The sequence below is a fragment of the Apium graveolens genome, chromosome 10 (genome assembly GCF_009905375.1).
Source record: "Apium graveolens cultivar Ventura chromosome 10, ASM990537v1, whole genome shotgun sequence".
NCBI lineage: Eukaryota > Viridiplantae > Streptophyta > Magnoliopsida > Apiales > Apiaceae > Apium > Apium graveolens.
Window position 1 is genome coordinate 31,845,260 of NC_133656.1, and position 7,471 is coordinate 31,852,730.

Here is a 7,471-nt window from a genome sequence, read left to right on the forward strand (position 1 = left end):
ATATTTATAAACTATTTTGTATAATCGGGAACCAACCGACTTCAACCGTTTTTACGTTTTTACAACCCGAAACACTTCCGAGAACTTCTTCCTAACCTAATTGCAATATTCCGAGCATTTTCCATGTTTTGACTTTTTCAATCCGGCGTACGGTTTGTCCTGTGCGGGTCCTGGCGCAATATTTTCGATACAAGATTCGTTTCGGTAAATCAATAAAACTCGTATTTTTTATAAACGGGATCTTTTTATTAAACTATTGTAATTATCACCTCGTAATACGTGTAACCAGGCGCTGAGACCAAGACCGTAGTACAAATTGTACCTGTTTGGATAATTATCCCGAAACCGGTACCGTTTTGGATCTGCTTTTTACAAATAAATGTAATATTTTATATCCGATATGATCCAACGGGGTACCAATATTCCGTAAATATAAATAGCCTTTACCATATTTTATTTTGTACAGAAAATCATTTGCAAACAATAGATAATTATCCAGAGAAACGAACCGTGTTCTTCGTGTTCTTCACAATCAAACGAGGATTTGAGGACGTTATTGGAATCCGATGGAGACGTATGAATAGTCAAAACGAAGCTCTCGACAAGACGATCGTATCCATATAAAAATCTTCGAATAAGGTTAATTCTTTTTCAAATTCGTAATTTTGATTTTTTTTATTTTTTTAACTTAAATTCGGTTTTTGATTTAGAGGAATGGTTTGATGATTTTGTTGGTTGATTATGATTGTAGAAGTTCTAAGGATCATTTCCATATATTGATTACTTGATTTGGTTCAGTAAATAGTAAAAACGAGTTTTAGAATTTTATAAGATTTATAAATCGATTTTTCTTGGTTTAATTTAGTGTTTTGAGTGTTCTTGATGGCATGAATAGATTGTACATGTAATAAGGTTTATTTTGGTACCAAAATCGTTGCTTTTGGTTCAAAATCGAGTGATTTTGATAATTGGCCGGAAAATCGAGGTTGAAGGTCGGGTTTTGGTCGGAATCGGAGTTCGGGCGGGATTCTGGAGGTGTTTGTGTTAATTCTGGATTGTTGAAATCAAAAGGAATGTTTTGAGATAAAAACCGAGTTAATTGGGGTGGATTTCGGCCGAGAACGGACCTGGCCGAAACTTGGAAGTTCGCCGGCCGTTTTCTAGAAATTCCAGAATTCGACAGCCTGTTCTTCAAAGTCCGGCCACTGACCGCCCATCTGTGCCGCCCCTTGATCCGAGGTTGAAGACAACCTTGACCTGGAAATCTGTTTCTGGAATTTCTTTTTAGAAATAATTCAAAATTAATTATTTAATTCCTAAAATTCATTTTTTTAATTCCTAAAATTATTATTTTAATTCCAAAATTCTTTTTTAATTTAAAAATAAATCTGATTTATTTTATTAATTAATTTTAATTAGTTTTTAATTAGTCAATTAATTTAATATTAATTGATTAATTAACTTAATTAATTATTAATTGATTTTAATTGATTTAATAAATAGATTTAATTATTTATTTTCGTTTTAAAAATTTCGAAAAATAGTTTCGAGCTTTAAAATATTATTTTAAATTGTTTTCAAGACTCGATAATTATTATTAAATTATTTTAAAATCAGATTCGGGTGCTCGAACCCTATTATTTAATTATAAAATGATTCAGGGTCCCGTTTTAATTCCGAAAAATGTTTAAAAATCCGTATTAAATACCTGGAAAATTATTTTGACCCTGAATCTTCTTTGAAAAATTATTTTAATTAAATATCTTGCGTGTTATGTGCTACATGCTATCTGATTGATGTTTTATATGCCTATGTGTTTATTGATGGACTATTTTAGCTATAACTTTCAATCCGTAAATCGGATTTGGGTGAAACGAAGGGTAGATAAAACCTTATGACGTCTATATGACGATTATAATAATGTGAGATAAATATTGATAGATACTTATAATGCCTAGCAGAGTGAGCAAGGCGTAGAAAAAGGAAGCAGGTGATCAGAAAATGGAATCGATGCATAGAAATACAACAACTGATCAGTGAATAGAAGCGAGGCATAGGAAAAGTAGACAAACGATTGTTGAGTAGAATCATTAGACAAGTACAAGTGAAGTTGGGATCAATTGAGATAAGGCAAGTACTTCTAAACCTTTCTCGAGATATATTACAAATATTTCTAAATTCTCTTGTGACATATTGTTAATATTCAAAATAGCTCTGTTTTATATTGTGAGTACTTTGAATCATACAGCCTTGAACCCGGATCACATCATTTGATCTTTGAGCTGTAAGCCTTATTCTTTGTAAACCATCTCTTGTTGATTTCCAGATACTAAACCACACAAATATGATACCACTCTTCAAATATATAACCACCAAACACTGAAACAAAATTGTTTGAACATACAGAAACTTTTATACCGCAACCATTCTTTGTAACATCAAAGAACTAAACCTTGAAAAATCATTGTTCATCTAATACCTGATTCTCTTACCGGCTGAAGGCCATTTCTTATACAAACCTTGATATACCCTCGTGATACTCATGAATCGCATAATGCTTTTATACAAATGTTTTATTGCTGTTGATTATGAACTTATTTCATTGAGTTATACTGTTTATCATATTGAACTGCTTTAGAATTGGATAGTTTTCTTTATGTGGACCAGATTCGTGGTCAGACCAGATTCGTGGTCGAATTAGGCCAATGTGTGCCTTGGATCCAGTTTATAGAGTAGAGCTGTGTGCCTTACTTGGGGTTAGTGTGTGACTGATCAGCCGCCTAACCTTGGTTTTAAAATTTAAAAAAAATATCCAATTCTAATGATTGTTTAACAAGAAACTTGATTCCTCTGAATCATCTCGTTTGATCATTTTTTAACCTCAGTTATTGTTATTGTGACTTGCTGAGCTAGTTAGCTTACTCTTGTGAATTTTTTTTTATGTATTCTACAGTTAAGAAGGATACGGTTGATAGCGAGGTTTCCCAGTTGAATGTACGAGCTAGGATTCCAGATTGAGTAGGATCGAGCTAGCAGGAGCTTATTATGATAGTGACATAGTAAGATTGTAAGAATAATTTCATTATCAGTTATAAGTTAAATTAGTTGGGATTTGGTATGTTGTAATAAAAGTTAAGGTTGTGGCTTGTTTTCATACTTCAACCTGTCGTAATCCGTGGTTATGTAAACCAGGGTCATTACAAATAATATTTCATATGTTAGGTCACACAACACTGTAGAAGGGGGGTTAAATATAGTGTTATTACAATTAAATCGATCTTGAATACAAGTAACAGTAAACAGATATATTTAATATAATAAATTATGTTACAATGGAACTGTTCTCTCTCAGTGATGAACGAATATCACTAAGAGCTGCTAGGTTACAATGAATAATATATCTCGATAATGATAACACATCTAGTTTAAACCTATGTCTGTGTTTATATACTACACAGTTACAAGATAACTTCTAGTTGATATGGAATATAATTCTGTCTCCTAAAATATATCAATTAGATATCTTATACAAGTCTTCCAGTCTTCTAATTCTTTTCATGCATATCTTCTTTTATTTTAGTCTCGATCTTCTACCGTTAATCAGCTTCCTTCCTTAACTGTAAGTCCTCCCGTACTTAAGTTCTGATATGACCTTAAGTCCTAATCTTATGTTCCGACTTCCAGTAAGTACTGATTCCAGTAAGTCCTGATATTTCCTGTTTATTAAGATCTGAAAACTAAACATGAAATATATTAGACATGACATCTCAAATATATCTAACAATCTCCCCCAAATTATAAATTATGCAAAATATACAAGTTAATAGATTTGATGATGTCAAAAAAACATTTAAGTTCAAATACATAAATAATTTAACTGAATAACTAACAACAACTTACAGTCCTTGTAGCTTTTACCAATCTCACTTAGTCAATCTGAATCCATAATGATTCTTAACAAAGTGTGATATCAGCTTTTCTTCTTTAATCCTCAGGACCTGAGAGAGTGTAGTCTTAACTTGCTTCATCTCTTCATTCTGACTCCCAATCTGATAGATTGCAGTTCTTATTGCAGAGATATGGTTTCTTTATAAACCATTGTCCAGTCTTATTACCCTTGGATGAGAAGAGTCTTTATTGTAGCATAGGCATTTCTCTTTCAGTATTACCTCAAGCTTAGCAGAATCCTTCTTCATAGGAATTTCACTTCCATCATCTTCAACAATACATGGAATGAATTCTGTAAATCTTGAACCATAAATTCTTGCTTTATCTCTGATGGTCTTCAGTATGAAGTTTGACCATCTCCTAGTAATATTAGACTTTACCTCTAAAAGGTAATGAAAGAATTGAAGTTCTTTCAGAATTATCTTATATGTCCTTCCATCTTCAAGAAATAGAATCAGATTTTCTTTGATGTTATGCTTATCATGAGCATCATGTACCACTTGAATAGAGATAACCTTGTTAAGGTATTTCTGAGTAACATCTTCAAGAGGTTTGTCAGTTAGTAAAAATGGATCTCTTGTAGCAACTTCAAGTCCTGTTTTGATTTTAGCTTCATCAGAACCTAGTCCAACCCTGTCTCTTGGTTCTCTAGCATTTAACCCAATAAACATGAAATCAGACAGCAATTGGCTTTTCTTTGGATCTGATGGTTTGACATTTTTCTACAGAAGTTTCTTTTTATCAGCTACTTTCATTTTGTCTAAATCAACTTGAGCACTGTCAGAAGTTGACTTCTTGACTTTATCAAAACTTGGTGTTTTTGCTTTTGCTTGCTGTTCTTCACTCTGAACAACTTGAGCTTTGTCAGAGGTTGTCTTTGATTCTTCAGAAATCTTCTATCTTTTCAAAGTTTGAACATCTTCTTCAGTTAGAGTATCATCATCATGAATTGTAGTTTGATAGACAGGATCTATCACAACTAAAGATATTTTCCTCTTTTAAAACTTTGTAGGTTCATCAACCTTTTCCTTTCCTTTCCATTTAATATCAATCTCAGATTGTGATCTTGTTTTGTGCTTTGATGCCTCAGAAATTGTCTTATCTTTGATCACAATGCCTTTCTCCTTAGGCCTTGGAGGTTTCTTTGCAACAGAAGCTTTTGACTTTAGATTTGTCTTTTCAGGTTTAAATCTAGCTTCTTCCTCCTTGAGATTATCTAAATCCATTCCTGGATTATGTTTCAGAACCAATCTTCTAGCAATTTCTTCATCAAGTATCTGAATCTCGGGATCCTTGTAGTAAACAGTAGTCTGTTTCCCCTTAAGCTTCAGAGTTTGCATAAACTTTTGAGAATCTTGACTTCCACCTTGTATTAGAACATCAGGCTTTGTCAGACTTTGCTCATCAGAACATGATCTCATATTTTGAATATCAGTACTTGCTATCAGATTTTTAGTTTGAGCAACTTTAGAACTTGTCTTCTTTTGAGTAGAAGATTTGCTTACTTCAGAGTTTAGTGTCACTTTTCAGAACTTGTCTTCTTCAGCCTTTTCCAGAAGTTTGTCAACCTTTTCTTGAGTTGCACAGTGTAGACCTTGAAGATGCTTGGTAGAGAGGGCAATGATCTTGAGCTGTGTCTTGAAATCAGAATTTGACAATAACTCATCATAATCAATACCCTCCTGTTGAGAGTAACCATTAGCAACCAGCCTTGCTTTGTTTCTTGTAATTATGCCATCACTGTCAATTTTGTTTCTGAACACCCACTTTATGCCAACAACTGAACTGTTCTTTGGACTTGGCACTAGGGTCCAGACTTTGTTTCTTTCAAATTCATTTAACTCTTCCTGCATTGCTTGCACTCAATCAGCATCTTGAAGAGCTTCTTTCTTTGGTTCAGTCTGAGATAGAAAAGAATGATAGAGACATTCATTTGATGTTGCAGTTTTAGTTCTGACACCTGTTTCAGGATCTCCAATAATTAAGTCAGGTGTATGTGATTTGATCTAGTTCCTTACAGATGGAAGTTGATTTCTAGAACTGGATCCTCCCCATGATCCATGCTATCTCCATCAGCATTTTCTGATGCTCCCCCTGTAGTTATGCTCTCTGAGACTTCAGAATTTGAGTTAGATCCTTCAGTATTTGAAGAATCAGAGTTTCCAAAATTATCAGAATTTGGCTCATCAGAACTTGAAGAGCCAGTTACAGATTCTGATGCTTCTTGAGAATCTTGAGTTGTGATAGGAACGTCAGCTTGCTCCCCCTAGACATGTGCATTTTCCTTTGGAGTTGTTACCATAGTTTCAATGACATCAGAACTTACAGGATCAGAGTATAAGTCATCAGAATTTACAGAATCAGAATTTAAGTCTTCATTTTCAAATCTCAGCTAATCGTGATCATTAAAATCTTCAAGTCCAGTAAGCTTCTTATCATCAAAATATACATTGATAGATTCCATGACAACCCTTGTTTTTAAATTGTAGACTCTGAAGGCTTTTGTGGAAAGTGGATATCCAATAAAAATTCCTTCGTCAGCTTTTAGATCAAATTTTGACAGCTGTTCAGGATGAGTCTTAAGAACAAAACACTTACATCTAAATACATGAAAGTATTTCAGATTTGGCTTCTTTTTCTTCACCATCTCATATGGTGTTTTTCCATGCTTGTTTATGAGTGTAGCATTCTGTGTAAAACAAGCAGTCTACACAGCTTCAGCCCAAAAATAGGTTGGTAGCCTTGCTTAATCAAGCATAGTTCGTGCAGCTTCAATGAGAGTCCTGTTCTTCCTGTGTACAACCCCATTTTGCTGTGGAGTTCCAGGTGCATAAAATTTCTGTTTGATTCCATGCTCTTTGCAGAACTCTTCCATGATTGAATTCTTGAACTCAGTGCCATTATCACTTCTTATAATTTTAACAGAATCTTTGACCAACTTATCCAGCTGTCTGACATGATCAGTTAGAGTAGATGCAGTTTCATTCTTTTTGTGCAAGAAATACACCGAAGTGTATCTTGTGAACTCATCCACTATAACCATAGCATATTTCTTCTTTGTAATAGACATGACATTGACTGGACCAAATAGATCAACATGCAGTAGGTAATAAGGCTCAAGTATTGAGGTTTCAGTTTTGCTCTTGAATGAAGATTTTCTTTGTTTTGCCTTTTGAAATGAATCACAAAGGCCATCAGGAGCAAATACTGATTTGGAAATCCTCTCACAAGATCTTTCTTTACAAGCTCATTTATGTTGTTAAAATTTAAATGAGAGAGTCTTTTATACCAATTGATAGGTCACACAACACTGTAGAATTGCTTACAACTTCACAGTGTTCTTCAAAGAAGTTCACATGATAACCTCTGTCATATATTTGACTCACACTCAGCAGATTGTGTTTAAGTCCTGAGACAAGAGCTACTGTTTCAATGATGACATTCCCAAGATTGATATTGCAATATCCCAAAGTTTTTCCCATGTTGTCATATCCATAAGAAACTCCTGGGCCAGCTTTCTCCA